This window comes from Silene latifolia, chromosome 11 (assembly GCF_048544455.1).
Source record: "Silene latifolia isolate original U9 population chromosome 11, ASM4854445v1, whole genome shotgun sequence".
Classification (NCBI taxonomy): domain Eukaryota; kingdom Viridiplantae; phylum Streptophyta; class Magnoliopsida; order Caryophyllales; family Caryophyllaceae; genus Silene; species Silene latifolia.
In genome coordinates this window covers 85,728,361-85,750,945 of record NC_133536.1, presented here as the reverse complement: position 1 = coordinate 85,750,945, position 22,585 = coordinate 85,728,361, and positions in this window count along the sequence as shown.

The window sequence follows — 22,585 nt, the reverse complement described above, 5'->3', positions numbered from 1 at the left end:
CTGCGCCTGTTCCAGGGTGAATTCTGCCTCTGAACTCCTTTTCTGCCTTGACCTAGTTTAATTAGTCTACGTATTAATCTACTAATATTCGTATTATCACCTTCTGATCTGTCGTGTTTTATCCTTTTATTTCTTTTTCTCAAATCATCCGTTTTAAAGGTATTTTCGACATAAATCGCCTATCCATTGTAATTAATGTAATTTTCATTATTGTAATTCTTCTTTTATTTTATTTCTTTTATCGCTTGTATGTTTTCACATGTAATCAACATTAAATCCAACTTCGACCCAATTGTATGCTAACTAATTGTTCACCGACTTAGTTAATTCTCACATGCTAGGATTAATCTAATGGATGTTGCATTGCATGCATATAGCCGACGATATATCAAGTACGAATAACTTCCCTAATCATTAGTAGAGGCCGCTATCGAGGCGGGCGGGATTAGGTGTTCGATCAAAAGAGCTTCCTAATACGTACCCTCACCCCTTACTCCAGATCTCCGTGAGCACCCGTGTTCATTGGCATCCACGAGAGTCATTCTAGACATAGAATGCTAAGGGTAACGATTGCTTAGTGTTCATGTCACTACTTTGTGTCTTGACATGACACGAGGTACTCGAACGGTTCCAATTTCCCATAAAAATTGGTGGCGACTCCTTACAAAATGCAAACGCTTGTTGTTTCCGAGCTCCCCTCGTCCCAAGCGCCCCGTGGGCGGCCCGTCATCCACGGTTTGGCGACTCATTGGGAAATACACTTACGTGTAGCTAAGGGTGAAACTTGAACAAGGTTAGGGAATAAGTTTGTACAAGACAATTGTCGGTTTTCATAACTCGGTCTTCCTAGACCGTTTAATTCGGCCTTCCTAGGCCCAACCCAACCCATTTGACCAATCGTCCCGTCTAAACGGTCCTAATTCTTATTTGGGCCTAAGGATGGATAGCGATTGACGTCATCCATACCATGATGCTTACTCTTGTTTGTATCAAGGGCCTTCACTACTTGAGGAAATGGACTAGGAATCGGCCTTACTCTTGTTTGGCACGAGCCTCTCCACAGACTTCGGGTTTGATGGTTCGGTATGGCAACCCACCCTTTAAACCAAAACCCTTCTAAACGCACTCAGCATCCCGTTATAATGCTTGTATAAATATGCAAAACCTTATGTGATCACCATTTCTAAACAAAACCATGACGAGTTTTCAAAAAATCAAAACCCGTTTTCAATCAAGAATTTCGAAAATAGGGCCTTTAATTAGTACAAAGTTCGGTCAAAACTCTGTCCGTTTGTCAAGTCAAAATTCGGACCACAAGCCCATTTCAAACCTCACTTCGAGTCCACTCCTACAACTACACTACAGTTGGCTAGGACACACATTTTCAAAGACCTTGTCTTTCTTCAAAAACTCACTCAACACAAGTGGCACACACCCACTTCACGAGTCAAAACTTTTCCTCTTTTAGCAAATGTGATAGAACGGTCGATCGTGTTTTGATTCGTCGCCGGTCTTTTTATCCGATTTCAAGATGCCTGGGTCAAGTGATGATACAAACCTCCAGCAAATTCAAGAGAGTAATGATCGAATCCTGGCCGCGATAACCCAAATGCAACTCACTCAAGAACAAACCTATGACCGCCTTGAGCTTATCGAAGGCCGCATCTTTGATGTAGAGGGAAAGCTACCTCCCATTAAAAGTGAAGTACTAGGTTTTTCCGATGACGAGTCCAAAGATGAGAATCCTCTCATGGGGACAACTGCGCAATGAGAAAAGACTCCAATACCTAGAGGAGCAATTGATGTACCTTAAGGGGGATGACATTTACAGGGAGAACAATCGTAAGTATGAGGCCGTCAATTCCAAATTGCCCACTAACTTTAGCATGACGGATATCCCTAAGTTTAAAGGACATGAGAACCCTTTGAACCACATCCGCGCCTTCAAGGACTACATGTCTATCAAAGGCATCAAACCCGAGATGTTCTTAAGGATCTTTCCTTCATCTCTTGACACCATCCCAAAGCAATGGTTCTACACTTTAGATCACAAAAAGGTCGCTACTTGGGAAGACGCCGCCATTGAGTTCTCGAAACAATACGCGGATAATGCCGAGATCCAAGTCAACATGCGCACTCTAGAGGTTCTTACCCAAAATGACAAAGAAGGATTCACCGACTTCCTAAGTAGGTGGAGGAAGACTAGTACTCAACTAGTAGAACGTCCAGATGAGGCCACCCTTGTGGAGAAGTTCGTGGACAATCTCAAGCCCATATATGCCAACCATTTGAGATATCAAAACATCAAGACTTTCAAAGACTTAACCGTGTTGGGGACACGAATTGAAGATGACATCCGTAAAGGGCTCTTGTCCAAAACGGTAGGTCGAGGATATCAAGGGTCCACAAGTCGTTCATACGGCTCTACTAGCAAGACCGACGAAGTTAACCTTCTCGAGCCATCCAAGAAAACTAGCCCACCAAGGAAGTTCACAAACCTTGGGGACACATACTCCAATGCTCTGAAAAGGTTAATGAAGCAAGGCAAACTCCAACCCATTGGACCTACTCCCGAACCCGAAAGGAAGTCCAAGTTCTGGGATGAAAACTCTTACTGTGAATACCATAGGGGCAAGGGGCACGACACAGAAAAATGCTACAAATTGAAACATGTGCTTCAAGATATGATTGAAGATGGTCGGCTCCCAATTCCACCAGGAGGTAAGCCCAACAACACTCAGAATCCTCTTGGAGTTCTAGTGATTACAAGTGACGAATCTACCTTAGATTGCTCACATCTCATTTCTCCCACCGAAAATGAAATTCATGCAATTGAGAAAGAAAGACTCTACTCTACCATCTCCCCTACCATTTCCGACTTCATCGCATGGGCAAGGAGTGTAGATAGACAAGTGTGGGAATTAGAAAACATGGTAATGATCTTACGCGATCCCAAGGCAACGCCTAAAGAACGCGCGCCTTTGACCTTCTCTCAAAATACCACTATGCAAGAAGTAGTCTCCGTGGTCGATAGACTAGTCGATCAAATCATACGACTAGAAGGTGACATCATGAGGATGAAAGAACTAGCTGCAATTAATGGGGTTTGGGCCGATGACGATGAAGACGAGTATCTCATCAAAAACTCCTTAGTCAAAGAAATAGTCCAAAATGGCGAAGACCAAGATGTGGATCACCTAACTCGCTCGGGCCGTCCATACCAAAACACTACTCAAAACAGTCCAACCAATGTCATCACACCAAACGACAACGAAGACGATCCCACCGATCATTTGCTCAAGCAATTACAAAGAACCAAGGCTGATCTTTCAGTCTGGCAACTAGTGGTAAGCTCATTTCCACATCGCCAAGCTTTACTGCAAGCTTTGGCCAAATTGAATGTGGCACATAACTCTACTCCCGAAGATGTAGTCAACTTGGTCTTCCAAGAATCACCAAAGTTAAGTAATCCTATTACTTTCTCAGACGAAGACTTGCCACCTTTTGGCGCTAGTCACAACCTCGCTCTATACATCACTGTCATCTGTCTAAAGAAAAATGTGCCAATGACATTGGTAGATGATGGTTCCGCGGTCAACGTCATACCCCTCAAAACGGCATATAAACTAGGCATGAAAGAGTCGGATTGGACCCCTACAAGTCAAGGTGTACGCGCATATGACGGTACGCGACGAAAAGTGGTTGGACTTGCTAGCCTAACCATAGCCACGGGACCGATCGAGCGAAAGGTCAACTTCCAAATAGTGGACATCGAAGCTTCATTCAACATACTTCTGGGAAGGCCTTGGATTCACGCTTCCAAAGCGGTAAACATCCACCCTTCACCAAAAGATCAAGATCCCACTCAATGGCAAAGTTGTGACAATCACTTCGTCGCCTATCAAGGCAATAATCGAGAAACAAATAAGCAATCAAGTCCTTACGGATCCCATATACGAACTTGGGGGCTTCCAAAGTGTAAGTGTCATAGAAAGCGAGTTGGCACCCTTGTACTACAATCCCTACTCTAACTTGGTGGTCAATCACATACTCAAAAATCAGGGATACTTCCCTGGAATGCCTTTGAACCCAACTCGGAAGAACACCTTCGCGCCATACAAGAAAGGCAACTCATCAAGAATACCACTTGGACTAGGGTACAAACCCACAAACCAAGAAGTTCTCGAAATGCTTGCTCAAGTCCAAAATCGCAAGTATGTAGGAGTCCAAATGAAGCCATATCTCCCCACCTTAAATGGATACTTCATTCAAGAAGGAAGTTCGGAACTCTATCACGGATTTCCCGAACCTTGGCATTACCTCGAGAGGAAGTTAGCCGGAATCGAGATCTTTCACGATTGCTGCTTCATACCTCCAGAAACGGTTCCTACCGTCAAAACCCGTCAAGCACCTTGCTTAGACGAACAAGCTGTTAGCCTCCTATTTGGAGAGGACCGATTTGTTAGGGCCGCGCAGGATGAGATCATTACTACAATACTTCAAGACGATCGCTTCAACCCCACCGCATTAATCACAGAAATCGATACAAAGCAGCAGAAAGGATGGAGAAAATCAATCAAATGGACCAACAATCAAGGAAGACTCTTCAAGCTCACCACTGGAGAAGGAGAGATGTTCAAGGAAGAGCCGGAAGACGACGAGTTCGAATCAGAGTCGGAGTCGGAGTCAGAGTCAGAGTCTAGAGAAGTCATTAGAGAGTCTACTCCTGTCGTCATCCCCACTCCTTTCGTTTCTCCTAGCTTACTTTCAAGTAGTCACAGTAGTTCGGGAAATGCCCCAACTACTGTCCCTTTGCCGCCACTGACCATGGATCAGTTGGCTTCTTTGTTTCAACTTTACTCAAATCTTAATATGAATAAATCGGGTTACGCTTACTCTTCGCGTTATCTTGAGTGCAATTCTGTTTATGATGATACGAGGATGACCAAAACCCGGACTTGACCGAAATACCTCCTTACGTAGCCAAAGAAATACTACGGAAAGGGAAGGGGGACCGATGAATTGAAGACACCGAACCCATCAATGTAGGAACTGAACTAGAACCCAAAGAACTTAGGATAGGGACTACCTTGAGCTCTGCCGAACGGGCCGACTTCATAGACCTCCTAAATGAATTCAAAGACGTTTTCGTTTGGTCCTACAAAGACATGCCAGGGATCGACAGGGATATTGCCGAACATAGAATTCCGATTAAGCCAGGTTTCAAGCCTGTAAAACAGAAGCTTCGACGGATGAGAACAGAATGGGCCCTAAAGATCAAGGAAGAAGTGGATAAGCAATTCAAAGCCGGTTCATCAAAGTTTCCGAGTATTCTCGACATGGGTGGCTAACATAGTACCCGTACCCAAAAAGGATGAGAGAATCCGAGTTTGTGTTGACTTTAGAGATTTGAACAAAGCAAGTCCGAAAGACGACTTTCCTCTACCCCACATCGACATATTGGTGGACAATACTGCAGACCACGCGTTACTATCCTTCATGGATGGATATGCGGGTTATAACCAAATCAAAATGGCCATGGAAGACATGCACAAGACCGCGTTCGTCACCCAATGGGGAACCTATTGCTATACTGATGAATGCCGTTCGGATTGATCAACGCTGGAGCTACATACCAACGCACCGCAACTACACTCTTACATGACATGATGCACAAAGAAGTTGAGGTATATGTAGATGACATGATCGTCAAATCCAAAGAGAGAGAGGGACATATTGCGAACCTTCGCAAGTTCTTCGCAAGGCTACGAAAGTACAACATGAGACTCAATCCTCAGAAATGCACATTTGGGGTAACGTCTGGCAAACTCCTAGGATACGTCGTTAGCCAACGAGGTATAGAAATAGATCCCTCGAAAATCAAAGCTCGATTGAAATGCCACAACCTCAAACAGAAAGAAGTCGAGGATTCCTGGGAAAAGTTCAATACATAAGTCGATTCATATCGAAACTTACGATGATTTGCGAGCCTATCTTCAAGAAACTCAAAAAGACAGACCACACCATGTGGGATGATGATTGTCGAAAGGCGTTCGACGAATCAAGGAGATATTGGCTAAACCACCGGTGCTCATGCCACCACAACCGGATCAACCTCTTGGTTTGTATCTCACGGTAAAATCAAACCGCCATGGGTGCCATGCTAGCTCAAACCGTAGGAAGTGAAGAAAGAGCTATTTACTATCTAAGTAAGAAGTTCTTGGAATACGAGTGCAAATACTCACAACTCGAAAAGACATGCCTCGCTCTTGTGTGGGCAACAAAGAAGCTACGCCACTACATGCTTAGCTACTCCGTCAAAATATTCTCCAAGATGGATCCAATCAAATACCTCTTCGAGAAACCCGTCCTCAATGGACGCCTAGCAAGATGGACCATGATGCTCTCGAAATTGACCTCAAATACGTGCCACTAAAAGTAATAAAGGGTCGCGCCGTCGCCGAATTCTTTCGCAAAAATCCCATCAACGACGCACAAACCATAGATACTTGGTCATTTCCCGACGAGGATATACTTCAAGCAGATGTAGACTCCTTGGACCTATACTTTGATGGAGCATCAAACCTAAGAGGATTTGGGATAGGAGTGTTGCTCATTTCTCCCGAAGGTGAGCATACACCGATCGCCAAAACTCGACTTCGAGGTGACAAACAACGCCGCAGAGTATGAGGCTTGTTTAATTGGACTACAAGCGGCAGTAAGCTTAGGCATCAAAAACCTCCGAGTACATGGAGATTCGTCACTAATCATCAACCAAGTTACGGGATCCTGGAAAACCCGAAGCGAAAGCCTAGCACCCTATCAAGCTAGGATTGACCAAGTCGCTCAATTCTTTGATCACGTAACCTACTTGCACCTACCTTGAGAGGAAAATCAATTTGCAGACGCTCTTGCGAAACTTGCATCTTTGATAAGTATGCCAGATTACATGATGGAAATGCCTTTGTGTATCGAACGACGGTCAGAGCCGGCTTATGTCCATCAAATTACCGACGAAGAAGAAATCGCACAGGAACCCTGGTTCCAAGCAATCCTGAACTTCAAGCTCAATGGTACCTATCCACCGGATATGGATAAGAGGGGACAACGAGCTATACGCCTACTAGCTTCACAATACGTCCTCATGCAAGGAGAATTATACAAAAGAACACCTCTTGGTGTAGTCCTGCGTTGCCTTGATCATTCACAGGCACGAAAGGTGATGGAAGAAGTCCACGATGGAGAGTGCGGTCCTCATATGAGTGGACCTATGATGGCAAAGAAAATCACACGTCTAGGGTACCATTGGACCACAATGGAATCCGATTGCATCAAATATGTGAGGCACTGCCACAATTGCCAAATCTTCGGGAATGTACAGCATGTCCCTCCTTCGTTGCTCTATACGATGACATCTCCTTGGCCATTCTCCGCATGGGGAATCGACATAATCGGGAAAATAACCCCAGCAGGAACAGGAGGTCACTGTTTCATCCTAGTAGCAATCGACTACTTCACCAAATGGGTAGAAGCGGCTTCCTACACCGCTCTCACGGCCAAAAATGTAGCCAAATTCATACAAAATAACATCATCTGCCGATATGGTTGCCCACATGAGATCATAAGCGATAATGGGTCCCACTTCCAAGCCGAAACCGAACAATTGCTAGCCAAGTACAAGATCAAGCATCATCACTCATCGCCCTACAGACCACAGACTAACGGCGCGGTAGAAGCGGCTAACAAGAATGTCGTCACAATCCTCAAGAAAATGACTGACAATTACAGAGATTGGCCGAGCAAAATACCCTTCGCTTTGTGGGGGTATCGAACATCCGTCGGGGCGCCCACCGGGCTACTCCTTTCTATTTGACTTACGGCATGGAAGCCGTACAACCAATCGAGCTAGAAATACCGTCCTTACGTATTCTACTCGAAAGTCAAATCCCTGAAGCCGATTGGAAGAGGGATAGGTATGAAGAACTCATCCTCCTGGATGAACGTAGGCTTCGTGCCTTACATAATGTCGAAACATATCAAGCACGTATCAAACGAGCTTTCAACAAAAGGGTTAGGCCAAGAAACATCAAAGAAGGAGATTTAGTTCTCAAATCGGTCAGAGCTCTTTTACCTGTCGACCCAAGGGGAAAATTCAAACCTAACTGGACCGGACCATATCTAGTCAAGTCAATACTCCCAGGGGGTGCGGTTAGAATCACAGACCTAGATGGGAATGAGTTTTCAAACCCCACAAATCTCGACCAACTGAAACGGTACTATGCCTAGGATAGAACAGAAACGCGCCTCGCGTAAGCCCACGTGTCGCTCTTGCGGCACTAAATAAACGGCCCCTGGCCCACCTGAATGTCACTGTGCTCTTGCATCTTGGCAAACTTGTCATCCTCATATCATCAAACAAACTAAATTCGCACCTCCCGAGTAAGCAAAAGCTCATGCTTATTTTCTATGTTCATTACAAGCTCTTGCTTCGAACAATTATTCTTTTACATTTACTCGAACTACGCGCAAGGGTTTGATTTCGCTTTTTTTAAGTGAATACGTAGGCAATCCTTCACGGGATTCAACCCACCATTTTATTTAAAATGTAAATAGAAGGACATCTGCATTGCATTTGAAATTCGACAAGAATAATTTAAAGAAAATCACAACGGTTTCGTAACCACTTAACCTTTTTATTTCATTCAATTTCTAGTAATAATAATACGGCAAATAATAAAAGTAGACTAGGCTAGGATTCTAAAAATCCCTCCTTTTATTACAACAATAATAATAATAATCAAATAATAAATAAGACTTGGGCTATTCCTCCATCTTTCCCTTGCCCTTGTCGTTTTTGTCATATTTCCGGTCACGACCTCGAGCCGGGCGCTCTTGCACCACTTCAGACCTAATCACCAACGGTCTTTCTCGAGGCCTGACTCTTCCGTTCTTGCCAACCACCACCTCTGCGACAGGAGTAGTCTTCGATTTCTTCGAAGGATGAATGACTTGAAAGCCGGCTTCTTCTTTTCCTTCGGTCAGATGCTTCTCTTTCTCTTTCTCTCCTTCGCGCACCTTGTAGTCAACGGGCTCACGCTTCCTCAGTCTTTCGCGCTCTTCCGAAGTTGCGGCCTTCCTCCATCTCAGATAAGAATCCGACACCCACAAGGCATTGGAGGAGAAACTCAGGAACCACATGTTTCTTTGGGCCCACTTCATAGCCCACTCTCTTCGGCTCTCGGTAGTCAATGCCATGGCAGTCTGCGGGACGGTGTCAAGCCTAGGAATCATCTGCTTCAACCCGACTTGCCTCATCAACCTTTCCGGAAAGATGCATACCATAAACTCCAATCCGGGAATGCGCACGGACCTAGTAGGATCCAAAGAAGACACTCCGGTGGAGACTTGAGATGCCACCACGGTACAATCCACCTAATCAAAGGGCCATCGTCATTCTTCAGCTTGTTCTTCCAATAGTCACAGACCCGGGTGAAGTCCACCATGTACAACCTCGTCCTCATCGAAATCATACGGGCATGATAGGAAAGTGCATGAACTGGGGGCTCGAGCAATCGGAGCCGTTCCATAAGCCAAACCTACCAAAACAGGTATTAGACACCCAAAGAAAAAAAAAAAACGAAAAAAAAAAAAAAAAAAAAAAAAAAAAAAAAAAAAAAAAAAAAAAAAAAAAAAAAAAAGGAGTCTTTTACCTGTAAGATGACGGGACTGCCCAAGAATGGAAGATCGCGGTTGGATTTCCTGTTATCCAAACCCAAGATAATCTCCCCTAAGCACAAGCAAGCTGGGCTCCTGCGCAGCTCCATTTGCTCAACAAGACCCAATAGGCGGGGGTCACCTCTCAAATCTTCATCAACATGTCCCTGAAAGACATAAACGTGAAGCAAACAGAAGCCAAATGCTCTCCTTCTAGCAACATAAGAGACAGTAGGGTCGGCCCTGTTTATGAATCGATCCATAAAGTCTAGCATCCGCACGCCTTTCGAAGTAACAAGACGATCTACCTCAAGCCTAGTAAGTCCAAGCAAGTCTCTAAACTTGCTCTTATACCCTTGTGAAGTGGAGGGGATGGCAGGTAAATGTTCAGGGTCCCACCCGCCAATAGCAGCAATTTCCTCCGGAAAAGGACAAATATCACCTCCTGGGAACGCGAAAACATGGTAATTTGGATCCCAATAATCAAGACAAGCATCCAAGAACGGCTTTACTACCTTAATGAGCTTCAAACTCAACAGAGACCCAAGGTTGTAAGCACCCATGTCATGTTTCTCAATATTCGAAAACTCGTTAGTCCATTCCTTCAAGCGAATTTCTAGAGTATTCATGATGATAATTTTCTCTTGAAAATTTACGGGGAGTTTTATATGTGAATCAACGAAGAAGAGACGGAAGAATTGTATGATTTAAAGCTTCATCGACGCTTCTATTTATACTAATTGTTGTTTCCAAAAATCATGTCGAACCGACCACAGGGAACAAAGGCGCGGCACTGGCTGCGCCTCTTCAAAGGGACGCAGCTCTTGCTGCGCCTCTTCCCTAGCATCACTTCTGTGATTTCCGTGTTTGGATCTTTCCTAATTCTATAAACGAATAATTTCCTATTCCTACGGGACTTTATTTTGGTAAATCCGCGAAATTTACCATGCTTCAGGTTTCCTTGATCCAGGAACGCGCATTTCGAGGCGACGTCAACATTTTCGGCCATTTTTTATATTTAGTTCTCATTTTAATTTCTTTTTTAATTCTTGCTTTTTTCATTTTCACTTTTATTTAGTCATTTCACTTCTATTTTCTTCATTTTCCAACTTATATATTTCTTTTTTCTTTTTTTTTGCGGGGGTAACCCTCCCTACCGTCCGGTCATTTCCGACAAAATTTTTGCATTTTCGCGTTCTTTTCGAGTCTCATTTTTTTGCACCAATTAAAGGCCTTATGTGTATATAAAAATGTAAATGAATGTGTTTTTCTATGTAAATTTCGGCAGCATGACGGTGCAAACCGTTGTCTACCAAACTTGTCCAAAATCTAACCTGCAGGTACAAGCAACACAACCCAGCAGCACAAGGCACTCAGGCCGTCGTATATACAACAAAAAGCAAATGTACAAGCAAACTGGGGGCTTCGCCCCAAACAAATCCAGATGTGCAAACTGGGGGCTTCGCCCCAGACAAATCCAAGTCTAAATAAACTGGGGGCTTCGCCCCAAACAAAATCCAAAAATGTTCAAAATCAAGACTACAAAAACCACGAAGACTACTGCTGAGCACCTTCCAACTCGGCAACCCTCGCCATAAGAGCAGCGATCTCGGCATCCCGAAACTCGAGCTCCCTCGACAAACGAGCCGTCTCCTCCCGGGACTGGGCTAACTCTCGCTCCAGCTCACGATCGGCCTGAGAACAGCAGCAAATTGACTCATGTCAATCGATTCAAACAAAGAACAAAACTGGAAATCAAAAATCAATCAAAAGAGATCAAATAAGGTTCATACCTGACGACCTCGACCACCGACGAGTGCCTCGATGGCGGTAGCTCGCAACCGGTTGGCCACCCTCCATAGTGCCACGAACCGAGATGGCGCGACCTGCGTTTTCAAAAGAAATTCTCAGCAAATTGAACAAGTTTAATCCAATGCGTTCTTACGCAAAAGGTGAATAAGCCAGAGGCTCACCCTTCGAATCAGATGCTGCCAGTCGTCGAGGCCAGCATCCGTCACAGCCACGTCAAAGTCACGCAACTCGGAGATCGTCGTCCTCCCGGTCGCGTCGGTGTACTCGAGAGTCTCGGGATACACTGGGGGCTCGATGCCCGCCGCCTCAACCTCCTGCAAAGACAAACGACTCTCATTAATCGGTGATCTTTCATCGAAATTCCCAAAGTCAATCAAAGAGAAATAAAAGGATACTCACCACTCGGCGACGCCAACCTCCCGTAAAGGAATGCCGAGTAGTCCTCACCAGCGAGAAGGAGGTCGTCACCACTGCACCGGCCAAGTCCGCCTCCCTCTCAGCCTCGGAAGGCTCCCTGAACATCGTCCTAGGAGGATCAACGGGAACCGTCAACGCGCCCCGAGAGCACTGACGAGCCAAACGCTCGCCTAGATACCACACCGGACCCATCGACGTCCACAACAACAGCCGACTCGGGCTCCTAGGTCGAAGGACCTCGGCAACAAAAGGAGGTGCCTCGGCATACTCCGCCCAAGGTCTGGGCACCCACTGCAACAAGATAAAGACAGAGATCATTCCTGTGATCAGATGAAGGGAAAGAAGTATAAATGCATACAAACGGGATACTCACGCTGCTCAGCTGAAGGGCGTTCACATCCCGCCGGTAGACATTGTGAGAAGAACGCTTGCTCTTCGTCCGGCACATGACCCAATCTCTCACCACGGGATAGGCCCTCTCCAACGGCTCCGTCCTCTTGGGCGCGAGGCCCGGGAAGTAAGAGTACACCCACGCCTGTAAAACGGAATAGTCAATGACGATCTTTTGATCTTTGATGAAAGAAAGGAATTTATTTTGGTCCAAGGGAAGGTTCATACCTCCAACAATAGCCCAGGTCCGACAGCGCCAGGAGAAGTCCCCTTCTCCATCAACTCCGGACGAACCATGGCCCTCATGAAGCGGATGAGGACCGCAAAACCAGCAGTGACCCAATCCCAACGCCCTAGGGAGCTCAGGTCAGCAAGAAATGGAAGAAGCTTCGTCGACAGCCTCTCACCCTTGTCTCCGAGGTAAATCGAAGACAAGAACCACCAAAGCCACAAGCGAGCCCTCTGCTCAGCTGTACAAGGAGGAGGAATCGTCTCCCTCCCATCGATCACCACCGATGCCGGGGTCTTCCCCGCGAAGTAATCTCGAACATAGGTACTGGGTACCAAACCCGGCACCGCAACAGCCTTCGGCGACAGGTTCCAGCCGATCAACCTCCTCGCCTCGGCCGAATCCGCTCTCATGCCAGTCTCCGGCCACACCATCTCCTCAGTCCCGCACGGCAGACCAGAAATCATGCCGTAATCCTCCAAGGTGACTCCCACCTCACCAAAAGGCAGGTGAAACGTGGAAGTCGTATCCCAAAACCGATCCAAGAAAGCGCGGACCAGGCTAAGGTTGGCCCGCAACTTCCTCTTCACGATATCCCTCCAGACCTGAACCAGAGGACCGAACGCTCCACGCTCGATCATGGCCCTCTCCTCCTCCGACAGCCGCTCGTAGTGCTCCATCGCCGTCGTGTACCCCGAGAACGACCGGATATTCCCGGCCTCCTATTATGATTCGAAATAAAGCTATCTTTAGTTTTGCAGTAAATTTGAAGGAAATTAAAAACAGAAAGAGGATAAGTAATGAGCTAGGGAATTCCTATTTACCAAGCTCTTCACCGTCCTGTAGGACAAGTGACCCTCTGCAGCCCACACAAGGTGCCTACTCTCCCAGGTCTCAGCCCACGTGGAGCTCCTCTCAGCTGACGACCCCCTCGTCCGAGGTGGGCCCGTCGCGGAATCTCCTCCTCCTCAGGAACCTCGTCTGCGGCAGCCATTACCGCGTCGGTGAAAGCCTGCTCCAAAGCCTCCTCAACCGCACTGGCGTCTACCTCCATGGGAGTCCTCCCGGAAGTGGAAGCATCATCGCCTGCGACATTAAAACAAGTTTAGGCCGCGTCACGTGACGGCGAGCCTTTGATTAAGAAGTTTTCGAGCCTCCGGAGCCCTGGAAGCTATCCTTTCTGGCCATCCTTGGCCATGTTCTCACCAACTCAATCGCTCATGTGACAAATTGGGTCAAGTCAAGTCAAAGTCAAAGCCTAGTTCTGAGTTCGAGTCGAAAATTCGGCAGCATTTCGCTATAATGGCGGTTATGCCCTAAAAAGTGTCCTGAAAAAGTTGTCACCAACCAAAATTCCGAGATGACAGGAAGTTTACCCATCACCCAAGGGTCCCAAATATCAAGTTTCATCACGAATGGGCAATCCTAAGGCCATTTTCGAAGCTATTTTCGATCTAGTCTAGTGAAACTTAGTCTCAAAATTCGCTCAAGGGCTCAAAACTCGATGGAAATTTAAAGTGAATACATGGTTATGTTCCTAACATTGCCTACTATCCATTTCTAGCATCAATTTGGCAAAGCAAACCCATTTGGGGGAAAAGCCCCAAATTTTCGAGTAAAAGGGTCGAAAACCCTAATGTTTGCAGCTCAAAATTCGACAAATACGGATGATTAATGCAAGATTAAAACACATACCTCGATTAGTCATATTTCAAGCAAGCTTTTGAATCCAACCTTGACGGAAATGGTGAAGATTTGAGAGAGAAATTGAAAAATTTGTGTTTCGAAATAATGAGATAAAACCCTTCTGATTTCGCGTTTTTACGCGGAATCAAATTGGGGAAAGGACGCGGCGGGAAAGGCGCGCCTCTTCCAAGAGACGCAGCTCTTGCTGCGCCTCTTCCTTTTGTTCCCTCCTTACGAATTTTCGAAAATTCGTTATGAGTTCGTTATTTGTGGGCCCATCTTTGGTGCGCCTTTTCCTCGATGGCATTTGTATCATTTTGGTCCGTTTCGACGATTTCTTCGTTCCGGCCCACATTTTATCCAAATAGCGACAATATTTTGCGATATCGTCCAAATTCATTTTATCCCTCGCAGATTTTTGCGGTATTGCTCAATTTATTCTATCCAAATAGTGGTATTTTGCAAGATCTTGCTCACTTGGAGTTTCTCCCATGACGATCAAGATGTTCCTAATCGTCAAAATAATCACCCAACGAGAGTTTGCTTGAGGACAGAGACAAGCGATTCCCGCCAAAATCATCGATATATTCCCCAACAAGAGTTTGTTTGAGACCAACGCAAGCGATTCACCTCTAAATTTCGCCAAAGTTCGCTTGAGACCGACGCAGCAGACTTCCCCAGCAGTTTCTACCGACGTCCTGTTGTTATTTTTTTTTATATATATCTCTTGTTCCCGCAGAGTTCGACCAAAGCTCCCCGTGACCTCCTAATGCCTTCGGACACCAAGTTATCTTCGCAGACCAATGAATTTTTCTTTCAAGCGTCTTGATTCCGCTTCACCCGGGGTATCTCGGTATGGTCTCTTCTTATGGCTGGCGAGCTTCCTTACGTAGTCTAATGGACTTTAAACGACCCTCCCCCGATAGTCGACGACTCTAAAATGTTCCCGACGACAGTCCTTGGTTCACCCCTTGAGCGCCTCGCGTCGCCATAGTCGTCGGGTTGTAATCTTCGATTGACCTGATGGCTATACTTTGACTTTCGCCTTGTCCAAGCCTCGGTCAAAGTGGGGGCTCTGTAGACACCTCGTTTCCGCACCCCTCGCAAACCACCCGGTGATGATTGGGCCGCATGTTTGATTCGCGGAACGATTAGTGACAATTCGTAAGATTATCGTCAAGTGATTGCTCAAAAATTAATGTCAACCTCTTAGTTGTCATCTACGTCCCGATACGGTCGTTTTGGCGATAATTAGAGTACATTCGAGTCCGGGTCAAAAACCGTCTCCATTTTCTCGATAGCCGTTAAATCCCGAGTCGAATGTTCGAATGTTCCTGGATAATTCTATTCCATATTTCTCAAATTTTATCTTTTGGCAAATAATATCCCGTAATATTCAAAAGATAATCGAATTAAATCCGTCCTACCATAACTTAAACACGGAAATCTTTCTTAAACAGGAGGAAACCTCCTGGGAATAGACGCAAGCAGTCTGCCGCGCCTCTTCCAAGAGACGCAGATGGTGCCGCGCCTCTTCCCAGCCCTTCTTTGCATGATTTACGTATCTTTTTTATATCTTTCCGAGATTCACTTCCAAAGAGTCTCCGAAACCCTATTCCTCCGTGTGATTAGTATAAATAGGAGCTTTCGTTCCTCATATTTCTCACGCGAGTGTCCGCCCTTCTCTTCTCCCTTTGCATTCTAGACTTTGTTCTTACTAATTGGCGCCTACGTGCTTGAACATTCGACCACGTAAGCTCGGATCCTTCCGGGTACCAGCCTCTCCGTTGCATGACCGACCAATTTGACCACTACACTCAATCAACCTAATTAATCAACTTGTTAAATCGTTTTCCTCTTTCGAGGGCACTCTTTCCTTGCATTCGCGTCGAGCATCACTAATCGATTTTCTTAGTTCTTCTCGTTCCGTCAACATGTAAGTCTGAGGGTGTAAATCTCTCTTTTTATTTATTGTTATTTATTTTATCGTATCACCATTGTAAGATTTATGTCGAAAACACCATTAAAACCGATTTCTAAAACCGTCTTTTAAACCTTTTTTTTGCGGATTTCCAGTAGACAGACGAAGAGAAAGGACGCAGCAACTGCTGCGCCTCTTCGAAGGAGCGCGGCACCTGCTGCGCCTCTTCGTGAGGCTGCCGCAGTTCCTGCTTCCTTTCTTCTTCCTTCGTCTTCTGTTATTCGTTCTTGTTTTGTTTATATTCGTTTGTTCTGTATTTCTTCGCCATATTAGCATATTATTCGTATGTATATCGTATATAATTCATTCACATGTTTAATTGTTCCGACTTAAATCCTAAATAATCAATATTTACGGGTTTTTCGTCATTAATATTCAAACCCGAGTTTTAGAAGTTCAATTTCATCATGTTGAGTTTCTGAGATTCGTCATTGATATATTTGCATCCATGTTCATCATGTTTAGTCTAATTAATTGTTTAGTTTGTTTTATTCATGTTAGTTTAATTAATCATTCATTAACATCGACCCTTCACATAATTATTTCTGAAAAATCTTAAGGAAAATAAAAAATCAAAATGAAAGGAATTTCGAAAATAGGGCCGAATTTATGATGGTGAGAAAACGATTTTCTTATCTCTTCTTATTTAGTTTGCATGCATAAGATCAACAATTTATTTTATGACTAAATAAATTAATTCATATATGAATATGTAAATGAATGAGATTAATGATTTCTAACAGATACAACTTATATGAGATATAGAAAACAAGTTGTGATGAACCGCAACGTCTGATGCGCCAGTTATTTTGTACCATGACTCACAAATAGGAAGCTTTAAGGGAAGTAAGACACTTAGGAAGAATGATATATAAATATGTTATAGGGTATGAAAAACATTTCAAAGTGAAAATTCTTACGCGGTTTTTATGCTGTCAGCTCCTTCACAAGCATTTGCATCACCTTCTACCACATAAATTATCTTTTTAATTCCAGTTCTCTGAAAGGATCATTGCAGTCTAATCAGACTAAGACACCATAAGCCAGTTAGCTAGTTACATAAACAAAAGAGCTGCTGATGATGAACAGCGCTCGAACCAAAGGTACCAGTTCGTATTTGAGAAAGCACTAATGATTTTTACATGCGATTTGAGTTCAATAACAAGGATCTATTTACTTCAAATGACTTTGCAAGTTTATTTGACTGCAAAATGAAAATCAACAATCTTGGAATAGAACTAGACGCTATCAAAAGATTCCTTAAGAGATCTGATGATTGTGATAACAATAAAAATTTCACTGACTTAACACTAAAGTCGTTTTCATACCATGGAACGGAATGCACATATAAATTCTCAAGAACAGTTTACAAAGGTTACAGCAAAAAAAAATGGATCACTGAACAATAGTTCAAAAACTCTTAAAAGTTAGGTGATCACCACGTTTTGGTAGAAATCAATTACTGTATTATATGATTATATCAAATCTCATACCCACTCCCCTCCTTGGGTATGAGAAACCCATACCTCATGGGTTTGAGATATGGGTATGAAACTCCCAAACACTTGGTATGGGTTTGACTCATTCTAAACCAATAACTCGGGAAAAGAATCTTACGTACACTTTGGAACAGTCACAATTACTCGATCCCATTCAACAAAATTATTAACGTTTCATTGAAATACTCCTCACAAGAGAATAAAAACGTAAAGAACCTGTTGAACGAGAGAGAGTCCTACAAAAACAAAAAAAAAACCGGGACATTTCAAAACTATTGTTATGAACATTTCAAATCAATGAAAGGTACATTCTAAAATTGTTCTTACCGAATGTAGTGTTCTTACCGAAACTTAACCCCCTATATAAATATTTGTAATAAGCTGATGATTTAATAAAGCCTAATTGGCCACACAAAAATATCTAAATAGACTAATGTTGTTAATGTACCTAATTAGATTATGCCATCAATCAATGGGTTACAAACTATGGTTAATTTTATCTTAATTAATGCTCAGATTTTCAGCAAAATAAAATGCAAACCTAATCCCCCTACTACTAAGAGAATAAAAATTCTCTTAGTTTTCCCTCCAAAATACATCTAGCTAAATAAGGTAACAAGTAAAAAAAAAAATCATTACATTATTATCTTTTCAATTAATATATTCTTATAAATAAACTCTAATCTTTTAATTAAAATTCATATTTATGACTTTTTCATCAAAATCCATAATTTATTATAATCATTTCCATTTCCATTTCCATTGATATTATTCTTCATCAGTAACACTCTAAAATTACGCAAACCTGCTTCTTATGCAGTCTTTAACATAATTATTGTCATCACGTACACCCTAAAATTACGTAAATCCGTTATTAATATTATCATTCATCAGTTACACTCTAAATATGGTGTATATTTTAAAGGACATAACAATTTTTTTGTATTTTTTTAATTAAAAATAAAAAAAATATTAGTCTAATTATTCGTAAATCGACTTTTTAAGTGTGTGGTATACTGTTTTTACCTGTTTTTGTTATAAGGTTTACACGCGTTTTAATTAGATTTTACATTTTTACATCACTTAATTGTAATTTAATGTCATAAATTAGTTTCATGCAATGATATAGCATTATAGAGTTAATTTTTATAGTAAAGTAAAAATGGTTTAAGACAAAAATAACTTAACTTAAAGTGTCTTTTGATGATAATAATCCTTCATTTTCTACCTCTTACTAAGATTATATTAGTACATTATAACATTAAAGATACAGTTAATTTAAGCAATTAATTTAATGAGAATGTCTCTTTATAAAACAAACTCCGCCTGTGAGTGTTTTCGGGCATTCGCTGCCGGTCCCAAACCCGGATAAAGGAGGAGGGTTGCGGTAGGTCTGTGGCAGCCAGCATAAAAACTTAGTCACATTTTATGGACATGAATCGGAATTTGAACATTGTTGGGGCGTCTCCTCAGAAGCGACGCGCTGCACTTCTTAGACCCGGGTGTAGTGAAAAGTATGTGAGGGTTGCTAGGTCGTCGCCCGGAAGCGACGCGCCATCTTTACATCTGGGGGTGGTGTCAAATAGGCAAGGGTGCGCTACATCTTCTAGACCCGGGTGTAGTGAAAAATATGCAAGGGTTGTTAGGTCGTCGCCCAAAAGCGGCGTGCCACCTCGAAGTATGGGTGTGGTGTCAAATAGGTTTGGATCTAGGAAGCATGATCAAGAGCGGGTAAAGAAATCAGGACATGACTTTAGGAAGGGTAGTAGGTTACGTTTTGGTACTTGGAATGTTGGCTCTTTGACAAGGAGATTAGCTGAGGTAGGGGAGGTTATGAAAAGGAGGAGAGTGCATATAATGTGTCTACAAGAGACAAAGTGGGTCGGAGATAAAGCAAGGGTGATAGCGCCTTGGGGTTATAAGCTTTGGTACACGGGTAAAGACAAAAGTCGCAATGGAGTGGGTATTGTCATTGATAAAGATTACATTGATGATGTGGTAGAAGTTGATGAGTCATAATTATATACATATTTATGCCTCCCCTTAATTGCTTTGATACGATTTTCGTGCTAGTTTATAGCATTTACATGCTTTTTAAGTTAGAATGTCGATACTTCCGCCTTTTAATGTTTAATGCAGGAATGATGTATTTAAGGAGCAAAGGAATGAAATGGGCATAGCGGAGTGGGCATGAAGGGATACACGAAGCATGACACGAGAATCCATAAGAATGAAGGAAGAGAAGTTAAGAAGAAAACACGAAGAAAAGAGCTTCTTATTACAAGTGCCTACTTTGAAGAGCCATATCTCGAGTTCTACAACAGATTTTCAAGTAATTATAATTAGAGGTGAAAGCCTATCCTCTTAGCTTTCTAACGCCACGAAAATCGCTTGTTTCTGACAAGTAACGAAGAAATGGCGGCCGTTTGAAGTTCAGTGCGCGAAGCAGGAAATTGGTGCCTCGATCGAGTCAACCTTGGCTCGATCGAGGAACTTCATGCTCGATCGAGTCACCCTCGACTCGATCGAGGAACCAACCTAATAAACTAAATTTCGCAATGTCGAGAGTTGGGTGTTCTTGAACTTTGGTGCCTCGATCGAGTCACCCTTGGCTCGATCGAGGAACCCTCCAATTTTATAATTCCCGCAACTTTCCTTAAGTCGGTTATGTATTGCTATAAATACCAAAACTCGTACCCTAGGTTATTTATGCCTTATTTTCAGTAGGTTTAATATAGCTACCTTAGAAAACTCTCTAAAATACTTAGTTTAGTTTATTTATTGTTCTTACTTCCGGATCTAGCTATTTACGGTATTGTTCTTAATCTTTCCTTTATTACTAATCATTTATTTCATTGTTCATCTTTTATGCTTGCAATCATGTTTCTTATTATTCTTATTGTTGTTCTTCTTTCTATTATGCGTAGCTAAATCTCTTATCTAGGATGAAAGGGGATCTAGGTTGTTAGAAAAGGGGTTACTTATGAATTGATTGTTAAATTGCTTTGACTCGTTAGCCATGAAAACAAAGCAATTTAACAATCAATTCATAAGTAACCATGTCTTTTCCTTTATTTTGAGTCGAGTCTTGGTGAATTAGATAACAATGTCTTTTCCTTTATTTTGAGTCGAGTCTTGGTGAATTAGATAACAATGATGTTAAATTGCATTGTTTTTGCATTAGAATCCCATATAGTTGTTCATGTACATTGTTTTGACTCGTTAGCCATGAAAACAAAGCTCATAATTCAAGTCTTAACTGTATTTGACATGCCTTATATTGATTAGATTTGACACAATTACGTTGGTAAACTATTTAAATTCTGAGGTCTATAGAGCTTCCTAGGCCAGGATCATCAATAAACTGGTCTCATTGTCAATTAGGCTTGAGTGTGGTTTCTCCTTGTGGAATGTGTAATATCAAACTGCATAAGTGTGACATTGATTTCTTAATACTTCTATTGCTTTTCATTTGACTAAGTACATGTGGATAGGCGATTCTTATCGTTCAAATAAGCCATACATTACCTTTTGTTAGCCCGTTTGAACTCTTGTAGCCAATATTAATTACATCCTATGAGCTACAATCCAAGAATTTGCCTACCTTTTCGGGACAGTCGCAGTTGCTTGTTTATCATGTTTATTTTGCTATTATGGTTGGGTTGGGACTTATTGTTGTCATGTGGGTATAGCAAAATACTTTTAGCGATTGTGTTGTATCCTTGTGTTGGAAAAAGAAAAATATGAAGCGAAAGAAAAAGAAAAAAAGAAAAAAAAAAAGAAAAGAAGAAAGAAAAAATAGAAAAATAGAAAAAGAGGAAAGAAAAGAAAAGAGATTGCTTCATTTGGTTTTGTCAAGGATCAAAAAGATGGTTGTTAGAGTCTAATGTATAATTGGAGAGTAGTTTGTTAGCTCTCATATGTTGTAAAGTTGAGATCATTTCTCTAAGTTGGGTTCATTTGTTATTTTAAGATTTAGATTTGGTTTGGGTTAGCGCTGCGACTACCGTCTTAGCTCCACATATCCATAACGTGCTTTGGCACAAACCACTTCTATTCCTTTAACCCATTTGCCACCCTTATTGTCCTTGATACATGTACTTTTGTCTACATATGATGATTGCATATTAGTTGGGGAAATCCCTATCACATTAGATTGCATGCATGTTTCATAAGTTGAGCGAGTGTTTCTACTTCTTTCTATCTTCACATATAACTCACCCTATATACTTATGAGTGCATGAGTGAATCCGCGAGAATCCGACTAATTTGTCTTGCAAGATCGAAAGGTATTTGGCATTTGTATCTAGTATGGTGACTTGAGACTTGAGCTACGTTTTCTATTTCCCGTACCTTTGAATTTGTTTTATTGGTACACTTTAGTCATTGCTTTGTTACAAGATATGGATAGCTTGGGATTTGTATGTGCATCAACATTAGCTCTGAGTTATTTATTTGCCATTTGTATGATTGCCTTTTGTATTGTGTGTTGCTTTACTTGAGGACAAGCAAAAAGATGGTTTGGGGGAGTTTGATGAGTCATAATTATATACATATTTATGCCTCCCCTTAATTGCTTTTGATACGATTTTCGTGCTAGTTTATAGCATTTACATGCTTTTTAAGTTAGAATGTCGATACTTCCGCCTTTTGATATTTAATGCAGGAATGATGCATTTAAGGAGCAAAGGAATGAAATGGGCATAGCGGAGTGGGCATGAAGGGATACACGAAGCATGACACGAGAATCCATAAGAATGAAGGAAGAGAAGTTAAGAAGAAAACACGAAGAAAAGAGCTTCTTATTACAAGTGCCTACTTTGAAGAGCCATATCTCGAGTTCTACAACAGATTTTC